Genomic DNA, 27,814 nt, shown 5'->3' on the forward strand with positions numbered 1-27,814 from the left:
TGATCTATTGGGAGCTCACCAAGGCCAGCTGGACTGTGACTGAAAAAGCATGGGATAAAACCGGACTCTCTGATCATGGCGAACAATGAGGGCTGATGAGAAGCCAAGGAAAATGGCACGGGGTTTTGATCCCACTTCATGTTTTGGCTTGGTGGGAGCCTAGCCAGTTTGGATGTTCACCTTCCTGGACATGGACGGAGGGGGGAGGACCTCGGACTTTCCACAGGGCAGGGAACCCTGACTGTTCTTTGGACTGGAGAGGGAGGGGGAGAAGAGTGGGGGGAGGGGAGAAGGGTGGGAGGAGGGGGAGGGAAACGGGAGGCTGGGAGGAGGCGGAAACTTTTTTTTTCCTTTTCTCAATAAAAAAAAATTTTTTTACTGTTTAGATTGTCACTTCCTTTTCACTAGGTCATTCAAATGCTATTTCTTTGATTTCAGTAAATTAAAAGTAATAAATTCTATTTTTGATATTACTGATTAACTGCTATTATTGGCTTTGAATATATGCTAGTTTGAATAAGCTAAAAAAAAACCTGAATTTGTCTACAAAACACACCAAAGGCAATATAGGCCTTTATAAGCAATATAGGTCACTGATTCTAAGTGGTTGATGGTCATTGAGCACCACAGATCAAAGACTATGTCTTGAAAACATGCTTTTAGAATTTAGAAAAAGAGTGTATAATTAGGCTGTATTGCTAAAAAAATATTTAATGTTGTGGGGTTAAAGAGATGGTGCTGTTTAAGAGCTCTGACTACTCTTACAGAGAACCCAGGTTCAGTTTCCAGCACTCACACAGTGGCTTACAACTGACTGTAACTCCAGTTCCAGAGGACTTAATGCCCTCTTCTGGCCTATGAACTAGTGGTTGTACAGACGTTCATGCAGACAAAATACCCATACAAAGAAAAAATAAATCCTAAAAAATTAAAAATATTTAGTATTGAAGTACATACAAGTACTAAGATGTAGAAATGAACAAGACAGGTATAGTTCAACTGTCATAAAAATTTAAGTCTAGTAAGAAGTTCCTAAGAATGAAATACAGAAAGTAAAGACATGAGAGATTTTAATGAGAAATAAAGTTGGGCCCGGTACACATCTGCAATCCCAGATATTTCAGGAATCTGAAAAGAGGATCCCTTGTACCCAGAAGTTTGAGATCAGCTCGGACAAAATACTTTAGGACATAGATGCACTCAAAACAAAAGTTTTCTAAATAAAAATGTATTTACTCTTTCCTGATGAAAAACAGTTGTATCATTTTCCTTCATTGATTCCTTCAACGAAGGAGTCACGTCAGTCTCCTTTAACTAACCAGTGTTGAACTATGAGATCTATGCACTGTCTTTAGCCACAGTAAATAACAGCAACATCTCTAATTCTCTGCCATTCCCAAATTTCTATACATGTGCCTAGAGAAAAAAAACGTACTTGATACTATTTGTTGTCTGGGGGTGACTTCAGCACCCAGTCTTTCAAAGGTTCAGCATTCCATTGCCGCTTTGCTGGCTATAGGTAAAGAGGCACTCCTGTTCTCATCTTGCAGAGGTTTGACTGCTCCTGGACTGGACAATAATATCACCACTGCAACTGGAAGCATGGAAGTTGTTTACCATTTTGATGATTCTGTGTTGTACTTCCAAGATGTCTTAAAAGCTTTCCAGATGTACCCACATTTTTCTGCTTTTCCATATGTTCCTTCATGATTATTTTGAGAAATATAGTCAAAAAATTCTGCTTCCACTGCATAATGCATGAACTTGTCATTTTTATATTAAGTACAGTTTCCATGTCTACTTCCTAAGGAAGACTAGGGTCCAGGTTTTGATTCAAAGCTGAAGCACTTAAAAAAAAATCTAGGAACTTAATATTGTAAGTCAGCAGTTCTCAACCTGCTGTGACATCTATGGGGGTCCAATGACCCTTTCGCAGGGGTTGCCTAAAACCAGCAGAAAACACAGATATTTACATAATGATTCATAACAGTAGCAAAATTAGTTATGAAGTAGCAAAAAAATTATGGTTAGGGTCACCACAACATAACTGCATTAAAGGGTTGCAGCATTAGGAAAGTTGAGAACCATTTCTGTAAGATGTTAGAAGGTCAACTTCAACCTCTCTAAGACCTCAGAGTGGTGATCTGTCAGTAATTTATTTAAGTAATTCTAGAACCTGAATAATTACACCTCACCTTTAAGCGTTCTGATATTTGTCCAATGATACGCAGGAACTTGTTAATAAAACCTTGGTTCCTATTGTTTTTAGGCAACATCATACTTTACACCAAGAAATAATGCCTTTTTATTATTCTTTTAAACACAACAACGTCCTAACAATATTATGGTATCAAATTTTACTGCGAAAATCAAGGGGAGTAGAGAACACACACTGACACACATATTCTCACCAGCAGAAAATAGCATCCTGGCAATTTAATGAAGAATAAACCATGAAATTAGTTTACATAGAAGGAGATATGTTGTGGAGAATTACTCAATCTGTACTCAGCTTCCTGCTGGGTTAAATGTGAGCTAAATTATTATTTTGCTTCCACTTACACCCTTTTAGAATGTGAAAGCAGAGCTTTGCTTTTCTACACTACTGCAAAAACTCTCCATTTCTACACCATACTATTCTTGAATAGGAAGTCATTTCTACACTATTTTAGTAATGAGGAAATATTAAAAGTACTGAAAAGGTAGAGGGAGGCAGATCTCTGGAAGCCAGCCTGATCTACATAGTGAGTTCCAGGATAGTGAGCACTATGTAGAGTGACCATACCTCAAAACAAAACAAAATAGTAAAAAAAAAAATTCTGCAAAGAAATGGATTAATATAAATATATAATTTCATTATAAAAATTAGCATCTATACTGTAAATATTTTCCATTTTTATCATGTCATCCACTAAATATTTAAGTCTAAACAATATATGTAATATAATCATAATAAATAGTCTTTATAAAATCAAATATGGAAACAATGTAACCATAACACAAAAACCTACTAACCATGTCTGTTCAATGCCTGGAATAGATCAGGCTAGTAAATTACTGTTAATTGAATAAATAAAGAGCTTACCACTATTCTGAAAGACTACACTCATGGCAGAAAAACTCAGGACATCTCAGTATACTACAAACCTGGGATCACTCTCTGCCTCCCCTTTGGTGTCTATTGTGCAAGTACTAAGAAGCTCTAGTGCTTGCTATTCAGGAGGCCTGTGCTATATGGGGCAAAAAACATCAGGTAGTTCAACCCCTGACCCATTTCATTCCCCACTTAAAAAAATTAGTGGAAATAATTCTGCTTTATCTTAGATCTTCCTACGAATCTCTCCAATGGTCACTTTCTAGTGGTATGGAACGCTAAAAATGACAGAACTTCAAACCCATAGCTGCTATCATTTTAATGGTAATTCCAAGCCCTTCAAAACTCTGCTCTTCTTCCTTCTTCGTTCTTAAACATGAATCTCAGACATTCATCACCATCAGATTACAGGCTGAAAGAACGAAAGGGAACACAGAAACAAAGAAAACACGAAAGTTCTCAATTAAGCCCTGTGTTCATGTTTCCCTAAAGGGATGTTCTCACAAAAATGAGAGGCAATCATTGTAACATCATCACTGCAGAGATAGTCATAAGGAACTGAGACATAAGGAAAAGCCAGTAGAGGACAGAGATGATACTTGAACACACAGCTATATGAACAACATTCTTTTACAAACTTGGCACTCAGTCTCTCTATACATGTTTCCTCTTCTGAAAAATGGGGACAACAGTAACAGAGAAAATAGATTAATATTTATAACAAACTAAATGTCTACTAACAGTAAGTATCATCTATTTGTTTGCTAATAAACTAAACTACCCTATGATAAAAAGAAAAGCAATGAAAAGACTTAGGGAGGAGGGAAGGTGACGATACATGTAGTCAAGCATTAAATATTTATCTTTTTAAGGCAAATAAAAGAAATTCGAGGGCTAGAAAGATATTTGGTAAAGTGTTTGGCACAGAAGCATGAAGACTTGACTTCAATCTCCAGAATCTGCATAAGAAACTTGGACATGATGGCACAAGTTTGTATTCCCAGCACTTGGGAGGCAGAGACAAGTGATCTCTGAGCTCACAAACCAGTCAGTCTAGCTGATTATGTGAACTTCGAGGGACTTCTACCTCAAAAAAATAAAAAAGTGATAGAGAATGATGAAGGCACCTTACGTTGACTTCTAAACCCTCTGCACAATCGTGCAACACAATACATGAAAAAACGTCAACTTCATTATTTACTATACTTGATCCTGTTTTGTTATTTCCCATTCTCTTTAATAATAATCTCAATTTAAAAAAAAAAACTGCCAATACTCTCATAGAAATTTTCTTTCTTAATTCAATATCAAGTAATCCTGGAAATGCAATAAAGTGGATAGATTACTTAAGCATTTCATTTCTTTTTAGTTCATCAAAAATGCTACTTGAAAAGAACAATGCAAAGGCTGTATCTCATTTTTTAACATTATTCCTTTCCTGTGCTTCCTCTTTTATTGTACAACGTATTCTCACTCTGACTTTAGAAACATTAAACTACTTACTAGGCTTTTAAAATTACTTTGGAAAAATTACATTTTTAACTGTTAATATCTTATATATAACCATTAAATATTAGCAAAGTACATATTCTTGATTAAAATTTTAAACTTTTTAATTTTTAAATTGAAAAGAAAATAAACTTCTATTTCAATGAATCCTGTTATATACAATTCAAATGTAAGAACAAAAATTATTTTAAAGACAAATAATTTATAATACTTTAATATCTATAGTTAAATGCATGAAAAAGTAAAACACACAGAAGTAGAATCCCCTTGACGTTCCCAGATAGGTGATTTTCTTATCCTCTTTGAATATGGAGCTAATGTAGCAATTTGTGGCCAGTCAGCTGTTAGAAATTTTCTCAAGAAAGAACTGTGCTTAAATGTTATCATCAAATTGAAGAGCCCAGATACTTTTATTTCATTTAAAAAGACAGAGCAAATCAAAGAAAAGCAACAAGAAATAAAACACTATTCAATTGTTCAAATAAACTCATTCTCCTCTTCAAATCAAGCTTATACATCGGAGAAATACCAGGGAAGCCAATTTTCAATGTTAAAAATGAATTTACTTACCTTGGCCCTCTGAGGGCAGTATTACCTAACACATGGCCAAATATTTCAGGAAACAACATTTACATCTCATTCTAATGAAAATCAGATTTAAAAAATGGAAATGAGCATAACGTTCCTCATTATATATTAATATTTCTATCTTTATCATCATTTGTATATGGACATAATAATGGTTATTTTGAAATGCTTGTAGTAACTTTAAAGAAAAAAACAAGATATCAGGAAGAAAAATGTCTGGAAGTATCTTATAAAAGTCACCCCAAAAAAGGGGAGGCGGCGGTGGGGAAGAGACAGAAATCTTTAATAAATAAATAAATTTAAAAAAAAGAAATTTATTTTAAGTTATACATAAGCACACGCGCGCGCGCACACACACACACATATTGTGCTGTTCTCTGTAGAACAGTCATTTTATAGTTTTTAAATTATAAGGCAATATACATTCTTAGTAATAACTCACAGATTAACAACTAAGATTAACCCCAAAATTTCTTCTTAAAAGCAACAAACAACCAGTAAGCTTATTTGTAATAAGTTATTCGTTAATTAATAAAAGCCAATGCAAAGGTGAGTTAACTGTAGAGCACAGAGTTTTCACAACTAATTCTCAAAGGGAAAACACCTTTGGTCTCCATACTAGCTCAGAGAACCTTGGATATTTTATTTTATTCCTCAAAAAGTACATTATGTGGGGAAATGCTTTCTACAATTAATTTATTGACCATTTTCATAAAATAGATTATAACCCTGTAAAATTCAGTAGTGTGATAGATCATATATTTAGCATTATAAAAATGTTAATCTTACCATCATAGTTTTATGTATAAGTTAACTGATGATTAGTCACACCTAAACTTCATACCAATAACATGAAAACACACAATATGTAAAAAGGAAAGAAAATCCCTAGCTCTTAAAAAGCGGCATACTGAAGGGAGATGAAAATTATTACAAGACAGTGACAGAAAATTTACATTTACACAGCCAATCAGTTGACATATGCTTAAACTGAGTTTTTAATGTAGATTTTTATATATCTTTTAGAAAAGTCTTTTTCTCCCTATAATTTAAGGTATTAATTCCCACTTACCAAGTATGTTAATTTTTTAAACTCTGAATAACCCAGACCTTTAACATTTTTATTAGTAAAATTTTTAAAAAGTATTACTTTGAAACTACACTATTCCATGAATGTCTTGGGGGAATTGGGAAGAAAAAAATTAAAATTAAATTCCAAATCTTTGTAACCAAACCAGAAAGTAGAGTGAACTAATCGCAAACACAGAGAAGGAAACAATGGCCATTTGATAATGTTCTACACACATACACACACACACACACACTAATATCTCTTCAGAAAGATGCCAGGCAGCGACAGCTGCTGTTCCACGTGTTTTCACTTACAAGTATAAAATAATGAACTTTGACGCCGTGTTCCATTCTCAAACAAACTGAGTTGCTTAGTTAACAAAAAGGAGGGGAGAGATGAAGGAATGCCCTCCAACTACTTAGACTTAGGCCTTTCCACTTTTCTGTCTAATCGTTTTCTGTTCTAAAAGTGTGCTACCAAGTTTACCAACATCTTCAACCAGATTTTCATGAGACTAAAAACACATTAAAAACTTTAACCCAAAACAGTTCGCAGGATGCTTTAAAGAGTATGTCAGACAGTGAAATAGTCTTCTGTTTTCAACACACTGGCCAATATTTTTTAAAATTACTATTCATGTAATTTTTGAGGCAAAATTCAAATACATTCATATACCACAAAAACTAGATCCTAAATCTTTTTTCAGTTGTCCTGAAAATACATGTAGTACAGTTTTATTCATTTATGAAAATGCCTTTACAATCATTTTTAGGTGGCTTCTTCATCTGTCACACAACAGTTCACAGACATAAACAGTCCCATTTCTTTTTCATGTAAATTACATCTGGTAAACAGGGTTTTTTTTTACAGTATTATGTGAGTAAAGCATCATCATTATTACTATTATTATTGGCTTTTGGAAACAGGGTCTCTCTTTGTAGCTTTGGCTGTTCTGTAACTTGACATGTAGACCACGCTGGCATCAAAGGACAGTATCCACTTGCCTCTGCCTCCCCCTCCTGATTACCAGGATTAAAGTCATGCACCACTTTTCCTACTACAACCACTTTTTGCTTGAAATTCTCCACTGTCATTTTCTCTACTCCTAAGAAGCACACTTTAGTGCGGAGTAAGGCACTCCCCTAGGTGCAACACACCTTGCTTGAATCATCATTCCAAGTTACTGCTTTGTACTAACAGAGTACATGCTTAACAGAAACATTTCGAAAGAAAAACCTTAAAAACTACCAGCTACATCTGTGTGGGAATTACTCATACTCTGGAGAATTCAATGACTCAGCTCAATAAAGGCATTTCCTCTTAATTACTCCAAGGAAACACCTCCATCCACCCTGGCACTTAGCCCAAAGGGGAGCCTGACAACATTTTTTATCTGCAAAGTAAAGAGTTCTGACAATCAAACAATGTTTTAAACTTCCTCAGGAGATGAAGCCATACTTTTAGTTCTATTTGTTCACTACTAGCATTTGCCATAGCAGAAAAAAAAAACAAACATACCTCCAAAAATAATTTGAGATTACTATTAAATTAAAGATGGCTTATTTCATAGCAATTGTATACCTATTTTTAAATAGGAAAATGAATTTATAGTATACACTATGAAACTATTAGGGAAAGCCATTTATACCACATCTCCAAAGTATTGACATTCAACAGCTTTCTCCACATTCTCTTTAAACGAGTGATTTCCCTTCAGGTTTATGAACAACAGTAAGTCACTAAAAACTGGATTTTGAAATAAGAATCTTCGATCTGTGTGACCACTTCCTTAAAACATCCTCTAGAAACTGGTGTGCTCACTTCCCAATAGAACATTTTGTAAATACTAACTGCAACATCTACAATCTCTAGACATTCATCAACACCAAACAAAAATGAAGTACTCCTAACAGCTAGTACTGACTTTGTTCAGACATGCTAAATATATATCTTATTTAGTCTTTTCAGGTTCCTTCAATGGCTGTTATAATTTCCTTCAAAGCTTCCAGAAGTTTAAGTGACTTTTATAAGCTCACCTATATTAGTGATATTTAAATCTAGTCCCTTTAACTTCAAAAGTACTCTGTCTTGAATATTTAAATCACTTCTCTGTGTGTACTCGCCTGTATTAAGGTTTATTAAATGGCTCTGAAGAAATGAGAAAATAAATGACTAATATAGCATAGACAGGCAAGTTTGCTTTCTTCAAGCTTGCTTTAGTCAGCTGCTCATTAACATACTGACCTCTGGCAAATCACACTCTCAATTTAACAAAACGTCTATGTGGAAAATGTCAGTTGCTTGTCCCAAACTTAGGAGGGATATCAGTACTGATTGTGGAACTACAAATAATACACGCATAATTCTACATTTTCAAAATGAAAGAAATACAGGAGATAAAGTAGAAGCCCAGTGAAACTGATGATTATCTGTGTTTTCTCAGCAAGTACAGATTAGAGTAGCTAGAGAAGAAACTGACAAAAAAACCATTTCCCCCTCCCCTAAAAGACCTGACTCAATTTCTTTATGAGTAGAAAATAACCCTTTCAGAAAGACATTACTTTGGACTCAAGGCTGCCAGGATACTGGCCTTTCAACCATTTAGGTATTCTTACTTGACAATTATGCTACAAGATCTTTTGTGTTTAGAAAAGCATAAGTGTACCAAAACTCAAAGTAAACAATGTTTCTTAGGAATTCATCTAACATATTCTTTTTTAAACTAAAAATCCAAACAGCATTTTAAAACAGAAATCTAAGAACAGTGCTCTCTTTTCTAGTCATTTTATTCATACTCTGATTGAACTTTAAAATTTTACCAAAACTTGAAGTGTTCTAAACAAAAACTTTGAAAATCTCAATATAAAACCACTGTATCATCTTATTTGAGATTAAAGTAAAATATTTGCATAAATAGTTATTTCTATCTATGTGCACAGAGAATTCTAGATATTCAAAAATCTAAGACCTAATAATATAAAATGACAAGAAAGAAAAACAACTCATCAATGCTTGATGAAAATTCCTATTATTAATAGTAACAAAAACAAGAGAACTGGTATTTTTTTTTTAAAAAAAAGAATTGATTTCTGTGCAACCAATTTCTTTCTTTTCTTTCACAACTGGAAATATCTAGGTACAACGTTTTATAGAATTACTTAAAAAAATAAATGTGGTATAAAGTTACCCCTAGTGATAAACTATAGAATAAATAAATACAGTTTTAAATGATAGTTTTAAGTACTGACTAGTTAAACTGTCAGTGGAATAATTAAGAAAATGGTAACTTAAACTAAAGATTACTTAATCAAAAGTTCCTGTTACCAGTTAGGAATTCACATCTGACATTAACTAAATGGGTTATCTACCTTCATTACAGAGAAGTAAGAAAGTTTGTATTGCCATTTCAGAAAGTTGTTTTCTAAACCTAGACATGAACAAGAGAGGGAAGAGGAAGTATTATACCCCTTAACTAATTAACAAAATCAGAGGAGGGGGTATGCAGGAAAACAATGATAATTAGTATGTACCCTTGGTTAACCAAATCCACACATACATTCATTCTGTATATGCACAAACATCAGCAGCATCATAAACCGTCTCCAGTTCTAGCCATTATTCAGTTCGACATCTGCACATGTTTATGCGTCTCTCCAAACAACCTCTTGAACACCCTGCTGGAGCTGTCATTTTTTTCTTCTCCCTATCTGGCAGATGGCAAGTCAACAATCGGCATCAACAGCAGCCGAATATCTCCCCCTTTATCCTCCCCCCTCCTAAACAGACACAATAATAACTTCTTTGTGCTTCCCTACAATGCAGCTGCTTAAACCATTTCGCTACAAGGCTGCTTTGCCTTAATAAAAAAAAAAATCCCTTCTGTTAAGTCTAAAAAGCAGCATAATGTTAAGCAAGCTAAAGCCACAGCACAGCTGCAAACGGGCAGACACATTGACAGCTCCTCCCTTAACAAAGCCCTGTGAATTGAAGGGGTTCATCTGAGGCTCACACAGTAATTAGTATAAAAAAGTCCGACAGCCTCTATTATGCTAAAGAAAAAAAAAACTGGACAGAACTGGGCTGCTGTTTTGCGTCAAGAGTTCTGCTGCAGAGTAGATAAATCATGTTGGGTTTTTTCCTCTCTTTTTAAAGACAGTAATAAGGAGGATGAGAGAAGCTAATTTGAAAACTTGGACACAGTAATTGTACCATATGGTGAGCATTTATCCTTTCTGAAATGCACGCTAACAGTCACTTACATGCACACTGCTTTGTTTTACAGTTGTTATTCTCTCTACCATATTCATAAAATGGATTTGAATATCTGATACCAAGAGAAGTTGTGTGTAATTAGCAACAGAACTGCCTAGGTTTAATTTATTGGCCTAGTACTGCAATCCAGTAAAATGCAAAACAAAATTAAACAATGTGTCCACTTTGCAAAATGCCTTTTCCTTAACTCCAAAAAAATTAATGAATACAGGTTCTCTGAAGGGTTTCTAGGCTGTTAGTACTTCTGAAATTCCAACAGAATAAACTATGACAGTGGATAAGATTTCTAGAGCCGACCTCAAAGATAAGGTAGGCATGAAAATGATCTTTTACTAAACTCATCTGTTTCACTTCACTGATACACACAGAACTCTCACTCATATACACAGTAAACCTGGAAGAAACAGTTCATTGTACACAACCTAGGTTTGTTCTGTTTTGTTGGAAATTCTGCAATAATATACTATGTAACAACAGAATACTTATGTAACAGTCCCAAGCACTGTTCTAGACTAGAAGGAGGATATAGTACAGAAGAGCTTAAAAACACACACACATGCAATCATAAACTGACAATATTTTTGTCTACTTTAAAATTCAGCAAAGTTTTTTAATGATTAAAAAAGACTTTAACAGCACTAATGAACTATTTATCAAGGTCCCATATCTATCGACTTTTCTTCTGAAAAAAATTATATTCCACTAGTTTACTAGTTTAAACACAGATAAATTTACTTTAATGTGATCACTATTTTTCTTCAGATAACAGTGTCATGTTATTTAATCAACTATGTTCTAAACACTGTGGCATTCAACTGGAATTATTAGAAATCCTCAAAGTTTCTAGCAGAGTAAAAGCATAAATATGAACTACTACAATTGCCACAAGTATCCGTCTAATCAACGGTGTAGTCCATTTAAAGTAAAATATCTTACAAATTTTATTCCAAACCAAAATCAAAAATCCCTATTTAAGTTTCACTTTGAAATATATTTATCAATGGCAATACTATCCCAGTACTCTAAAAGACTTAGCCCACTCTAGAAGAGATAATTACATTCAGAAGAAATAAGGAACTCCATTCAACAAATGCCAACAACTAATTCCTATAATACATTTCCACCTTGGCTTTAAAAAAAAAAGGATAAACTTTATCCCCTTACAACAGTGTGGTAGCTTCCCTTATGACACTATTATTGAGTCCTACAACCAATTTAATTCGGGTAAAAATATTTCACTTCTGTATACTGCTTTACAGTTTACTAAACATTGCCAAATATAAATGAGTCTTAAAGGTTCGTTTGTGAACAGCAGTAATTTGTTGTTTTGTCTGGGAAATACTTCACTAGCATCATTTGTGATCCTATATACGTTAAAAACAGGTAAATCCAATTACATTAACAAGCTCAAGACACTATCTGGTGTTAAACAAACAAAAAATGTATAAATCAACAAAGGGGATAAAGAAATTTCCATTCTAAAATATGCAGAGTTATAGGTTCAATGTCCTTTATTTATGGCTAGAAACAAAATATGAGTGAGTATATCCCATGTTCCACTTTTTGGGTCTGGCTTACCTCACTCAGTATAGTGTTTTCTATTTCCATCCATTTGCATGCAAAATTCAAGAAGTCATTGTTTCTTACTGCTGAGTAATCCTCTAATATGTATATATTTCATACTTTCTTCATCCATTCTTCCATTGAAGGGCATCTAGGTTGTTTCCAGGTTCTGGCTATTACAAACAATGCTGCTATGAACATAGTAGAGCATATACTTTTGTTGTATGATAAGGCATCTCTTGGGTATATTCCCAAGAGTGGTATTGCTGGGTCCAGGGGCATATTTGGTTTCTAGCCATAAAAATAAAGGACATTGAGCCTATAATTCGTGATCCTAGAGAAGCTAAATAAGGTGAACCCAAAGAAAAACATATAGGCATCCTCCTGGATGTTAACCTTCATCAGGCGATGAAAGGAGACAGAGTCCCACATTGGAGCACCGGACTACAACCCCAAGGTCCAAATCAGGAGCAGAAGGAGAGAGAGCACGAGCAAGGAACTCAGGACCGCGACGGGTGAACCCACACACTGAGACAATGGGGATGTTCTATTGGGAACTCACCAAGGCCAGCTGGCCTGGGTCTGAAAAAGCATGGGATAAAACCGCACTCGCTGAACATAGCGGACAACGAGGACTGCTGAGAAGTCAAGAACAATGGCAATGGGTTTTGATCCTACTGCACGTACTGGCTTTGTGGGAACCTAGGCTGTTTGGATGTTCGTTCACCTTACTAGACCTGGAAGGAGGTGGGAGGTCCTTGGACTCCCCACAGGGCAGGGAACCCAGTCTGCTCTTGAGGCTGATGAGAAAGGGGGAGTTGATTGGGGAAGTGGGAGGCGGTGGTGGAGAAGAGACAGAAATCTTTAATAAATAAATAAATTTAAGAAAAATAAAATAAAATATGCAAAGAAACATTATAACTGTTCTAGTGTAACTGAATAGCAAAAAATGAAAAACTTTGTTTTAGAAAACACATTCAACGATGAAACTGATCTCTTCCCCACATAATGATAGAAAGCTATTCTTGGTAGAAAAACAAAGAATTTGGTTTAATTTAGGAATATCAAGTTAGGGATGTATTTGCAGGCTGAAAACAAGACAAAGGGATCTTTTCTATCCCTTTCCAGATATCATGTGCAGGAAGTTGGGTCAATACTGCCACATCAGTGTGGCCCCCTTCCTTGAGTATTGTGTATTCTTATAATAAATATCTCATCCTTGTCATGTTCATCATCATTATCTATTATTGTTAATAAACATTATCTTTATGAGTGAACTTTGTTCCTAGTAATCAGAAGAGTGTTATGAAAGCACTAAGGCTAAAGACCAACATCAGGGTACACTTGTGCTAAGAGGCCTGCTTTGTACACTTGTACATAGGACCTTTCCTTTACTCTGTAAGGTCTGATGTCTACCACTTTCCTTATCTGTCTTCTATTCCTCCCCAGCCCATTTGCATCTCTTTCTCTCTGCATGTCTGAAGTATTAGTCACAAGATCTCTACAAGCAACTCCTTAGCTTGCTCAGGAGGATTTAGTTCCATCGTAAGTGCTTGTCTAGCACTTCTGGCAATTGTACTCAGAATGTTCGAGTTTTACTTCATCGTTAGCTGCTTCAGTCTTCTATACCCTCTAGTCCTTCTAGTTTCCTGGGACAAATGTCCACCAAAAAAACTAGAGGGGTAGAAAGGCCAACTTCCCTTAGAAAGGGCTAAGAATGGATGAAGCAATAATCACTGGTAACTCCCATAAACAAACACAGGTAAGAAAGGGGGTGGGATGGTTGGGATAAGAGGAAAAGTAAAAAGAACAGAAGGGACTGAAAAGATTTGTAGTTTATTGTGTTACTCTTAGCTGTTAGAAAATTTTCAAATAAATAAAGGCTTTGTGACATAAATCATTATATTAGTAACAAACCCCAACTCGCATGTTTCAAATGACTACTATATAGAACTATTAAAGCATCCAAGCAGGACAAATTTGAGTATATAATTCCCTATTAGTTCTAAAATAAAACATTTATTTATTTATTTATTATGTATACAATATTCTGTCTGTATGCCTGAAGGCCAGAAGAGGGCGCCAGACCTCTTTACAGATGGTTGTGAGCCACCATGTGGTTGCTGGGAATTGAACTCAGGACCTTTGGAAGAGCAGGCAATGCTCTTAACCACTGAGCCATCTCTCCAGCCCCCTAAAACATGTTTTTGTACTGGTGACTACTTTACATAAAATGTTCAGGAAAAACATTAATATTATAGTAGGAAATATACAGATGATTTCCATATAATTACAATTTATTTTACCATCTCTTAGTTAACATTACTACATATTCATAAAAAAGTCTTGTCTATTGGTTTTAAAAGTATGAACGACTTTTAATTTCAAGGAATAGAGCCTATTAGAATACAGGAAGCAGAAGGAGCAAGTCACCTGACAAAAAGAAGCAATCCCAAAAGTTAATGGATACTTGATCATCTTCTAACTTGCCAAAGATTTACATTTTAGTTAGCATATTTGTTCTATAAGCCCATCATTTCATTGAAACTTCAGAGGTTATATTTAACCCAAAATTTATAGCTACTATCTGTTTTTAAAGCAACCTAAAACACAACATTTAACTTTTCTACATTTAACATTTGATAATATCCCATTTTGAGGCTCAATGAATCAAAAATCTATCAACTTCAATATGAAGAGTAAATATTAGTAAAATGGGATGAATTTTTTCTTTTAAAATATTCTTTCCAGTATCTCACATATTCAATAATACAAGGTAAATATCACCTATGTTGAAACATTATAGGAATGCAAGCCATTCAACTTTATATATACTTAAAGCAGCGTTAATTAGAATTCATTCATGTACCTTAGAGAATGGCTCATCAGAGGAATAATTCAAGTAATGAGTCCAAATTTAACCTACAGTATAGGCTGCAACTCCATTCCTATTAGCCTTCAGGCATTCCATGTTTTCTGAATATCACAAATGCTTGATAGTCATCACAATAAGCAAAACTTTCTTTCAAACTTTACGTAGAATATGGCAAATTTCCTTTTTAGGAAACCAACAGTGTTTAAAATCTATGTAATTCTTAGAGACTAAATTTTCTTATATGTATTTTTTTTTTTGGCAATCCCAAGAATTGTTCCCTGTACTGGTTTACAGTATTCACTGTCACTACACTGTTGTACAAGTTTAAGTACAGTGGCCTTGGCTGCCAAACGATAGGTTTTAGAAAGTGAAGGCTCAGACCTAACCAATGGGTTAATTCTTTGATAAATTCATATTATGATGGCATTACTGGAAGACAGTGCGAAGCAAAATATGGAGGCTAGTTGAAGAAAGAGTCACTTGAGGTATACAGCCTGAAAAGGTATATCCTGTACCTGTCTTCTTTTCTCTGCTTCCTGGCTATGCAACATGAGGTAGCAACCTCCACTGCATGCTCCTGCCATAATATTCTGCTTCACTTGAGGCCAAATGCAATGGATTCATTTAGCCAATGGACTAAAAAAGCCTCTGAAAAGGGGAGACAAATTAAATGCTTTACCCTTTCATGTTTTCTTTTAGGTATTTATCAGAGTGACAAAAAGTCCTGACTAACAAAAACATCTTAGTGGCTTGGCGCAAGTTTCTGGCTCAGGTAAACTCAAAATGGATCATCCTGCTCAGTGAGCCACCATGCTACCCCTCATAACGACTCAGCGTTTATAGACCTGGTCTTCTTAGAGGCTTGGTTTCCTGATTGCACCCAAAAGGGAAAATATCAATAGGATTAAACACAGTAGTTTCCTATGAGTCAAGATTAGAGGTAATATTCATTATCTCGGCTCAAATTTCAGTAGTTACCACTAAGAATCACAACGACGCCTGACTTCCAAATGATTTTAAACGGGAGTTTAGAATGAAAAGAAAGGTTGTTGAGTAAAGTGGTCCATACGAATGGACTTGATAAGGAGCTGGCCAATCCTGGCTATACTAACATCTACTGTTAAGTCTCTAGATTCATCCTTAATTTCCTTGGCTTTAGGACAGACAAGTAAGAAATGAAAGCATCTATAGGTCTAAAAGGTATTAAAATGATAAAATTTTGGTATGTATCTTTAGGAAAGAGTCAGGAATATATAGAGAGAACAGTTTCTAGTGAAACAAAATTTGTACATAAATTAACTATTAAAAGATATTTCAAAGTAGTAAATCAATGTAAAATACATAAAATTAAATATAATCATGTTTTACCACATAAAATTTTATAATATTTTTATCCTAGAGTCTCAATCTGAGTTGACCTTTTTGTTTGTATCTAAAGATACATTTTTTAAAAATATACAGAATTGGCAATAATTACAATATTGCCTCAATAAGAGAATGAAACCAAATAAAGAGGCACTATCTCCAAATATGAGTATCTTTAAAAGTTATAGCACAGATAAACATTAAGGGGTAAGATAATTTGGGGCCAATCAAACTGTTAATCGTTCTTGCCTTCCCCCTTTTACTTTTTACATCTTCCCAGTTGTTTCAGCTATTTCTAAAACCTCACAATACATATCTCAAAAAAGTGGGCAATTAAATCATTAAGTATTTCAATAATACAATAAAATTGAAAATAAGATTATCAATAATATACTCTCATAAGCAATATTCTAATTCTAACTCTTCATTATTCTTTACATCATAGAAAGAGAATAACCCTATGAAATTTATTATTCCAGTATTATTCTATCCATCTGATAGCCTTCAATAGTCACAGAATAACAGAATATCAGAGTTATATGACATAGACAGATAATAGTGTAACATTACATAAACTTTCTGTTGCTATTGGAAAATGTAAATGAGAAGTAAGATTACTGACAAAAGGTAGCCTAGATATTTTATGGATTTCTATTTCTAATCAAATACTACATAACAAAATTTTTAATAAGCCAAACATAAAACATTCTAGGTAATTTCTAAACATATTTTGAAAATGAATACATTTTAATGTTCTAGTCACTAAAATTTGCATAGTTTAAAAAGTCTCAGGTGTAATGCTATTCTTATGAGCCAAGTTTCTAACATTAAGAACATTTACTATATTTTGATATATCTTCTGTCTATATTCATGTTAGAACATAATAACCAAAATTTATTTTACAAAACATATCCTCTTAAAACCCATACTGTTAAATTAAGACAGTTTTCAGGACTATCACGTTCCCAGACCAAAACCTAAAGTCATAGAATGGTCACTGATGGCTCAGGAAGTAAGCTCATTCGTTACTAAGTCTGACAATTTGAGTCAGAAACCACACAGTAGAAGGAAAGAATTAAATGCCACAAGATATCCTCTGACTTCTACACATGTGCCCCCAACACATGTAAATAAATAAACAAATAAGTAAATGTAATAAAGTCTAAGAAGACCTTCGTACTACAAACAAAAATAACAAATCACTTCAGTTAAACACACACATACACACAAATACAAAATGGAGAACCTGGAAGACCTTCTCAATCCCACTAGAAAATATTTTTCTAAATGTAAAAATATATAAAGATTTGTTTCTTCAATAAACCTTTGACTACGACAGAGAAATATGGCAAGTCACACCTCAAATATTGTATATTAGGAATGAGCAATGTTAAAGCCATGGTTTATAGCTTCAGTAAAAGAGGTAATGTGTCTCAAGTAATGAGAAACACATTTGAGAAAAAAATTGAAATGGGGTCTTATGTAACACAACCTGACCTTGAATGTGCTATGTAGACAAAAATGGCCTTGAACTTAGGAATTTCCTGCTTCTATCTCCCAAGTGGGGGATCACAGACACATGCCATCACTGCTGTTTTTATGTGGTACTAGGCACTGAACCCAGGGCTTCATACATGCTAATCAAATGCTCTATATAGTTACCTACATCCTCAGATCTGAGTATCTATTTTCAAAATCAAAACTTCTCTTTGAATTCAATATTTGTGATTTTTCATTTAACATATGCATGGTAAAATGTGAAAGATACATGTTTCCTCTCTTTAAAAAAACATCAGTTTCTAAGTATTAAGATCTAAAATAAGTTTATAAAAGTTCATGTTGCTATATTAAAAAATGAACCACATATATTTATTCATATATTAAAAGGTCCTTTATCAATAAACATTATTACAAAGTAGCTAAAAACACTATCCTAATATAAGGAAAGTAATGCTGGCTGGCACAGGAGAGTGTTTTGAAGTGCTTTTTCAATACCTCAGTCTCACACTCAAATCAGGAGCATCTGTCCACCAACTGTCAAGATAATGTCTAGCTTAGGAGTTTTCCTGAATTCATCACTATTCATAGATGCCTGTCACATCTTTGTAACAAAGAAAGAAAGAGAAAAGGGGAGAGAAGGAGAAAGGGAAGGCATGTAGGTCGAGTTAAACCTATCTTTTTATGTTTTAATAAATATAAAAATTATCACCTTGAAGACGTGTGTGTGTGTGTGTGTGTGTGTGTGTGTATGAAGTACCCTCCATCTCCAGGTCTTGAAATCCAAATTAAAGTTTCTATAGACATTCTCATTCATTCACTACATTGCATTAAATGTTCTCACCATGTAAAGCTACAAAAGTATTTGATCCCTGTACTTAAAAAAGTACAGACTAAGCCAGGGGGTAGCACAAGCTTTTAATCCCAGAACTTGGGAGGAATGGGTAAGTTGATCTCTGAATTAAAGACCAGCATGGGCTGCAGAGTGAGTTCCAGGACAGTCAAAACTGTTACACAGAGAAACCTTGTCTTTAAAAAAAAAAAAGAAAAAGAAAAAAAAGAAAAGAAAACAAAAAGAAAAAAGAAAAAAAAGTATAGACTTGTCATCAACACTTACAGAAACAGTACAATAATTCCTTATTTTTCAAATCAAATCCAAAAAAACAGAAGTTTTAAAACTAATCCACAAATTTCTATGTAGAAATTATTTTTGTTTTTTTGTTTTGTTTTGCACCATTAGAACACTGCTCAATCAGACAGGAAAGAGAACCTGAGCCCCAGGCCCTCCAAAGAAGGTTTACACATAGTAGGCAAGACAAGAAAAGGTGTGTGAAAGTGGAAGAGTGTTTGTCTAGCATGTACAAAGCTCTGTCTGGTTTGAACTCAGCATCTCAGTAAGATTGGAGACGAAAACAGGCAAATCAAAAACCTGCAACAATACAAGGGATAACCAAATTCAAGAAAAACTGAAGATGGTAAGAAATTCAAAGAATGATAAAACTATCCTTTTATTCAATGTGCAGATCATTGCTCTCCTACTTTACAAGTAACAAGTCCTGCTGGCTGTTTCTTAGTTTTGTATGCCTGTTGCACAAAAAAAATGATTATGTAAACCTATCAGTAATAAAATAGAAAATGAAAATCAGTAAGGTAATTTTCAAAAGAATCAATGAGGTAATTTTCAAAAAATCAAATACAAAAGAGATACCTTCTATATTTTATTTAAAATGTTGTTATTTTTGACAATTATAACTTCCTCAAACTAAAATACATTCTTATTTATTTCTATAATAACTTAGAGTCTTAAACTTTTGCACAGATAAGTGACTAAGGTTACTTAACACAAAGATTTAAGGATTCCCACCTTCTAGGATCCCAAATCTGAAAATTCTTATTCTTGAAAATTGAAAATTCGATATCTATAAGGGGATTTTTATGGAGACAGGATGTCTCTGTGACTTTGGAATCTGTCCTAGAACTAGCTCTTGTAAACCAGGCTGATCTCGAACTCACAGAGATACTCCTGCCACTGCCTCTGCCTCCCAACTGCTGGGATTAAAAGCCACCTCCAGCTCCTATAAGGGGATTTAAAAATAAAATTCATTCAGCAAAGCTATTTTGCAATATAAAAGGGAGTCATATACACACAAATAGTAAAGCTATGATAAGTGCTAAGAAAAGTTCTGATAAAGTACTGGCAATGTTCTAAAGGGAGCTTTTAGTTTTCTGAGGAGAATAAATCAAGGCTAGTGAACTACTGTCTGAGGATGGGAAAGAGCATTTTGCCATCTGACTCCAGGAAAGCATAGTGCTACTTCTGAAAGGGTGGTGGAATGGGGTATTGTGCCCATTGTTTGAGTAAAAGTGATGTACCTATTAGATTAACAGTTCAGTAAGCCTCCATTGGTTTTATCTATACTTCAAAGAGAAGAATAACATCCTAAAGTAGGAACATTACTCACAGCACATGGCAGAGATAGGACCACAGAAGCTGAGTTTTCCATGACAACCGAGACACTGAAGAGATCATATATCTGTGCCTTCCTTTTGAAGACCAGTGGGGGTTTCTGAATATGCAGATGTATTTAATTCCTCCAAAGTCCCCTTGCTAAATAACAGTAACTGACTTATATGATTTAGCAGCATTAATAAAAAGTACCCATATGCCACATATAATACAGCTAAGAAACTTCACAACTTGTTTCAGAATATTTGTACACTGTGAAGATATGTCTTTGCCAAGGCATCTTCTGATAGGTTTAATAAAGATTTGAATGGCCAATAACTAGGTAGGAGAGGCAGGATTTCTAGGGAGAAAGAAAGAGGAGGAAGAATCTAGGCACACCAATTAAACGGGAATTGCCAAGAGAAATGGAGAAAAAAACAGAAAGTTCAAGATGAAAGAGAGGTAAAACCACATGATAGAATGTAGATTTATATAAATGGGTTAATTAAGGGCTAGTTAGGAACAAACCTAAGTTATAGGCCAAGTTTTCAAAATCAATAAGAAGTCTCTGTGTCATTATTTGGGAATTGGTTGGTAATACAGAAAAAAAACTCATAACTGATTCAGAGAATGTGAAAAAGCAATAGTTATTTCTTGTGAAAATTTTATTTTTTTAGACAATTCTACAACTACTAAGTGCTTCCAAATATTATGATTTTCAATCATAGGATCAATACATAAAGAAAGATGTTTATGTGTACTTAACACAAACTTAGAAAACCAGAAAATCTATTGTCCTTTTTAAAAGGGTAGTGCTTAAACAATATTAAACAGTGCTGATTATGTTCACATAAGATGATGCTTAAGTTAGATATAATAATAAATTTTAAAGTCTGTTTATAATTTTAAAAATCATTTGATATACCTACAAAACATAAATATGTTTCACATTTGTAAACCCAGCTTTTTTTCCATCTTCCTCTCGGAGAGGCAGCTTCGCTTCTGCCTCTCTCCCACTTCTCTGCTCTCCCCCTTCTCTGTCTCTCTCCTCTTCTCTCTCTCTCTCCCCCTCTCTCTCTGTCCTCCCTTCACCCTTCTTCCTCCATAACCCCCTGAATAAACATTCAATCTCAAAAAAAATCACATTTGTAAACCCAATACACATAACAACCTAAATATATGTCACATACTCAATATGGTCACTTAATTCCATGTAAGTTTACCTTACAAGTAGAATTTCTCAAAATTATAAGCTTCAATTTTATTGAAAAACATACTGTGATTTTCCAGGTTTACCAACCAACATTCTCTTTCTTAATCATACAGAAAGTTCTTTTTCTATAAACAGTCCTATAGCCCCAAAGGAGTTATCAGAATAAATAAAAAGAAAAACAACCTGGAGAGGGGGCAAGGTTAAAAAAAAATGGGTCAGAAAGTCCACATTAACAGTCCTATTATTGATCCATCACTATTCTGGCAGTTCTTAGAAGGTAGGAAATCCTTGTGAGACAGAGGTACAGATTTGGAAGAGATAGAATAAAAAAAAAGAACTTGCTTTATCCAAACATCAGGTGTTCTTCATCACACCCAAGCAATACCAAATCAAATAAAAAAAAGATAAAAAAGATTCTATCAATCCATTCAGCTTAAACACTGGCACAGACAGCCAAGGAATAGCTAGTATACGGGGAATGCAGACATGTTAGTACTGTGTAAAACCAGTCTTCTCAGCCTTCAAAAGGTTGCTTGCATACACCACAGGTTATGACAATAACAACATAATAAATAATAATAATAGCAATAATGATAAAATGATGTTGTTGTTCACATGGAAAAAAGGAGAGATATTAACATTTAAAAGGGACCTAACCTACAAACACACACTGAATTTATATTACTGCTCAAAAGAAGATTAAGACAACTCAACCAGGTATCTTCTGCTAAAAGAAGAGAAAATAAAGAGCTGCTGCAGCGGTCGGATTAATAATCAACAAAAGTAATAGGTATTTGAACAAGTTTAATAACAAAACCAGACTCACGAAACCAAGGTTCCAGCGGAGTAGCCGGCGGAGACAGGAGAGGAAGGGAAGGGGCGCGCAGCCTCTGCCCGCCCAATATATCAGTAAACATACGCCCGAGGGCAGCCCGCCCCCCAGGGGAGGGCTTATCCCTACATCTCCCTCCTTTTGTCTAAATAAGACAGAACTAACCTAAATACAACTATAAACAATAATAATAAATAATAGATATAACAAACAATATTGAGAACAAAAGTTTTACCAGACATTCTACCTCAAGGAGTCTAAATAATGTAGAGAGTAATTACAATTATATAATCTTCAACTCCGTCAAAGATCCGAGAAGGGAATAAATATTACTTAACAAATGAGCGATATCCAAAGCGTGCCATAATTGACAGAGACAACAGACTACCTGGGCAATCACCCAAATTCTCGTTCGCAATGTTGAGTCAACCAACTTTGGCTAAGGCCTAGCATGACTGACATACCATTATCAAATGCAAGGAATTTTCTTAGAATTATCATACCCTGTCTTGGCAAGATAAGAAAATCCTGTTTCATATCTTTGTCAGTAGATGAGGTATGGGCTTTTCTTAACCCAAAGGCCAATTCTGCCAAGAAGACAAACTCCCAGTGGAGTGTCTTTGGTGCTCAACGTTCTCTCGGGAGTAGAGTGGTGTCGCCAGGAGTAATTGTGTCTCGGCACAGAATTCTAGGTTAGCTTAAAGGCCATTTTCTACAGCTCTTTAAAGAGGCTGAAGATTATACTATCTATACTAAATATAATCTCTATGTATCTGGAATACCTTATTAACCTAAAAATAAACATGAACAACATAAAATTCTCAATACCTATCTAACTTGAAGACTAAAAAAATAAACAACTGTGCAATACATGAAGACAATGATCTTCATCTGTAAACAATGTCATTACATATCAAATGTAAACAATGTTATTACATAAATAGTATCAGAGGTAGAAATGTACATTGTGATATGGTAGATGTATCAATACAATATAAGCATACTCTTCTACAAAAATAGAGGTAGGAACACTCACATTCAATATTCAATATGTCAATATACAGGAAACAGTACCAATACAATTTTCTAAAAACAGTAACTCACAAATACCAATCATCCCATCAAACCAGTTAATCCCCCTTTTTTTTTTTAAACATACCCCTAACTCCATAAAACATCTCCCCATCCCCTCAACCCCAAACCAACCACTAAAAGATGTCCCTAACCCTGAGGGCACATTTTTTAACACTGAGTTTATGATAAGTATTCTTTCCTTAATTATAATTTATAGGACAAAACATTCAAAGTCTTTTAGTCTATAGAAAAAACTCTATAGTATTTCATAGTATTCTAAAAAATTTAAAAATGTATCCTAAGCAATGCACAAACATCAGACTCAAAAACTATATGAGTCTTACTTAAGAAACAAGACTGGGACTGATGAGTGGTGGTTCAGTGGTCAATGGTCACAGTGATAGCTATGCACGTATGAGAACATAAGTTCAAATGCCACCCACCTATATTTTAAAAAAAAAAAGGTGGTTGGCCATATTTGCCCCTAATCCCAATTCTGAGGGCAGCAGTATGGAGATATGGGGATCGCTTCCTGGTCACCAAATGCACTCTAGGTTCAGAAGGATAAAGTGACCGAGTAAATGCCCAAGTCCTCTTCTGGCTTCCTCACATTATGTACACAGGCATGTGCATACATCCCCACCCACACAAAGGAACACACACACAAGAAAGAGAAAATTCCAATACTGATTTGTTAGCCACAAAGTTAATCTAGGACATGGAATTCAACTACACTGCTTTAAAATAAGTGGAGAATTTTTATTCTAACAGGTGGTGTGTGTGTGTTCCTATGACATCAATAATTTAAGGAAAATAATTCAGTTTGAAGAGTGAAGACTAAAACTATTAACTCCCTGAACAAATTACTGTCTGTGCAATATAATTTTATTGTTCCAGAACACATAACGCCAGAAAAATTATTTGACTGTCCATTACAGAAACTTCCAGAAACATCCATTAACCATTATCAACAATTTATAAAATTCTTTGATGACCTTCAGACAGATGAAGATGTACATACACATGCACACATAAACTTGTCATTACAGACGTTAAACCACACTTTTGTTCTCAGTATAAAATACTGGATTTCAAATACGCAAAGCCATGGACACACATGAAAAACGTTAAGGAAACAAAAGTATGAATGACATCGTTGAACACAAAACAGATTATAATTTTCTTCGTGTATAATTTTCAGTTTCTCCAATGAGAGTGGGAGCATTATAGAGGTATCTAGGAAATAGTATCTTGGTATTATTTCTTCTGGTAGCATCAGTTTGTGTATGCAAGGATCCAGAACGTTAAAAGCTATCCACTACAAACCAAAATGAAACACAAGAACACAACTGCAAGATCACAAGGTAACTAAACGATATATTATGTTGTCCTAGCAGTTCACTCTTGTTTTCAGACACAATACCCTTAAATATTCAACGGGCCTGGAACCAACCTGAGAAGCCAAAGAACAAACTCTAGAGAGCAGAAGGCTCAGAATGATCAAGGCCAAAGCAAACCCTGCTAGTTTTCCTAGATTTTGCTCAGAACTCACGAGAGAGAATTGTCCCAGACCCAGAGTCTCCAATCATATCACATATGAGGCATCCCCTTGCCAATCAAGTTTTATCTCTCCTCTGCTGACCTTTCAACCTCAGATAAAAGGAAAGCTGCTTGCTAATGCCTTCCCTACACAAATTCTGAACAGACTGTCCTTGTTGGGAGGTCTGTGTGAATTTCTACATCAGGATAAATTTGTTAGGCTATTTACATTCTTCTAATACATAAAAATAATTAATAAAAATTTACATTGTAATTGAAGTTGCAGTCATAACCCGTACCCCAAGTCAAGTCCATTCATTTGTTCCCTTATGTGTCATCTAGAATCTCAAATGTCACACTCTGATAAATACTACACTAGTCTGGAGTTAAAAACTCTCAAGCAAATGAGTCAGCAATACAATCTTCTGGGAGCCAAAGGAAACGGGCTTTTTTCTACTCTCTATAGAAATCATCCTCTTTATTAAAACTCCCATATCGGGCTTTCTGAGGTCTCACAGCACAATCAGAGTGTTTTTCAGAAGACAAAGAAACCACACTTAAATCTCTAGCATGTCAAGTAATGACCAACAGTCTCCAACTTTAATAAGAGCAGGCATAGAGGCATAGATGCCTGCATGGATCTGAGTGTGGTGGGAGCTGGGGAAGGAACCAATTACCAGAGCCAAACAACATTTTGGAAGTCCCATTTTTTTTTCTCTGCATCATATCAAAAGGCCCAAAATCTGGAATTTGGGGTCTACATATCCTATAGCAGAGTCACTTAACAATCTAATTACAGAGCTAGAGTATAAGTTTTTTTTTAAAAAAAAATGTATTTTGTCCTCTCTCTCCCTTTCTCTCTCTCTCTCACAGTTTCCACTATGAATTAAGTTGAACTATCTAATAAACTTGACACATATCAATTTTTATATTACTGAATGTCAAATGTGTTTTTTGAATAATAGTCTCAGACCCTAGTAAATAAATCTGAAACGTTATTTCTTAATGGTGACTTTACATAGTTCAAGAATAAAAAAAAATAAAAAGGAGCTTGTAATAAAACCAAGGTTCAGAAATTAAAGAATAAATGCCAATGAAAAGACAATAAATACTCTCAACAACTATATGGTGACACTTCTATTGTTCTGTGCATTTGCCAATCAGTATTGTTATGATCCTACAAAGACTCCAGTGCACCAGACTGTAGCTAATTATGTATATTCAAGTGATTAGCAAGCACTTGTTGCCTCTTTCACACCACCCTCCAAACAGCAGCCTTTGAGAGGAGAATAGACTGCAAATTTATTGAGAGAACACTGTTAATCCTTTGGGGAGAATGTAAATGTAAACAGGACTACTCTACATCAAGGTGCTTTGACAACAACAATCATCTGCATAAACACATGCTCAACAACAAACAGGTGTTCTATTTCACAACTAGCACCCATTTGATGCTTTCAAGTAAGCAGTACACACAAACTGTTAGGAGTACTTTGAAACCAGCTGCAATTACTATAATTAGCTGCTTTCCTACACTTTTGTTTGCTTTTACCTGTACAGAACTGTTATGCCAAGTCACACACTCTAAGTAAAATGACCAGTTTATGACTTACCTCTTAAGGTATGACAAAAAGAAAACTCAAACTGAAGTTAAACCAATTCAACTAGAACCTTCTACAAAATAGGCCAATCAAAAACACTGAAAGAAAAGCTATGACTTTGTTTCTAAACCATTCGTCAATGAGACAAAAAGATAAAGCTTTTCTATAATGTTTTATAATACTGTCTCAGGAGAGAATAAAGTTATTGTAGAATTGATTTTAATCAAAAGAGAAAATGCTTTTATAATTCTACAGGCTAAAGATTGAGTAAATGGGGTACTAGATAAATGAAATATTACATAGCAATTCAAGGGCATAGCATGTCAATAGCTATAGCTATAATTACATATCATGGACTGGCAGAAAACATACTACCTAATAAAATAAAGGGCATTTTAGAACATTTGAGTATAACAGCTAACCATAATAAACAAGTATAATAAATAACAATTTATATTTCTATTTGTTTATATGAATAAACAAATATAAATAGCCAAATGAATATATATATATATATATCCACAAACATATGTTCTATCACCAAGATTTTCAAATACATTACTATACAACCTAGAAAGAAGAAAAGTCTAAATTTCTTTTTATTTATTTATTTAATTATTTATTTAATATTTCTGCCTCCTCCCTGCCACCGCCTCCCATTTCCCTCCCCCTTCCCCAATCAAGTCCCCCTCCCTCATCAGCCCAAAGAGCAATCAGGGTTCCCTGCCCTGTGGGAAGTCCAAGGACCACCCACCTCCATCCAGGTCTAGTAAGGTGAGCATCCAAACTGCCTAGGCTCCCACAAAGCCAGTATGTGCAGTAGGATCAGAAACCCATTGCCATTGATCTTGAGTTCTCAGTTGTCCTCATTGTCCGCTATGTTCAGCGAGACTGGTTTTATCCCAGGCTTTTTCAGACCCAGGCCAGCTGGCCTTGGTGAGTTCCCAATAGAACATCCCCATTGTCTCAGTGTGTGGGTGCACCCCTCGCGGTCCTGAGTTCCTTGCTCGTGCTCTTTCTCCTTCTGCTCCTGACTACTCAGCAGTAAAAAACAATGACTTCTTGAATTTTGCATGCAAATGGACGGAGATAGAAAACACTATCCTAAGTGAGGTAAGCCACACCAAAAAAGAGGAACATGGGATGTACTCACTCATATTTGATTTCTAGCCATAAATAAATTCGTGATCCTAGAGAAGCTAAATAAGAAGGTGAACCCAAAGAAAATCATATAGGCATCCTCCTGAATATTAACCTTCATCAGGCGATGAAA

At 34.8% G+C, this 27,814-nt stretch overlaps 1 protein-coding gene across 5 annotated transcripts in view; it reads right to left on the bottom strand.

The window, feature by feature from the left end:
- Positions 1–27,814, bottom strand: part of Akt3 (AKT serine/threonine kinase 3) — a 226,339-nt gene that overhangs the window by 122,763 nt on the left and 75,762 nt on the right. Inside the window, exon 3 of one of the 5 annotated variants that reach the window (XM_050142954.1) lies at positions 1,436–1,594. The exons of the other annotated variants lie outside the window; for them this stretch is intronic. The gene's annotated coding sequence lies outside the window, so the exon portion shown is untranslated. The remainder of the gene's footprint in view (positions 1–1,435; positions 1,595–27,814) is intronic. 5 annotated transcript variants of the gene reach the window in all.

This window comes from Alexandromys fortis, unplaced genomic scaffold, assembly GCF_014885135.2.
Source record: "Alexandromys fortis isolate MF-2015 unplaced genomic scaffold, M_Fortis_MF-2015_v1.1 scaffold_51, whole genome shotgun sequence".
In the NCBI taxonomy this organism is placed as follows: domain Eukaryota; kingdom Metazoa; phylum Chordata; class Mammalia; order Rodentia; family Cricetidae; genus Alexandromys; species Alexandromys fortis.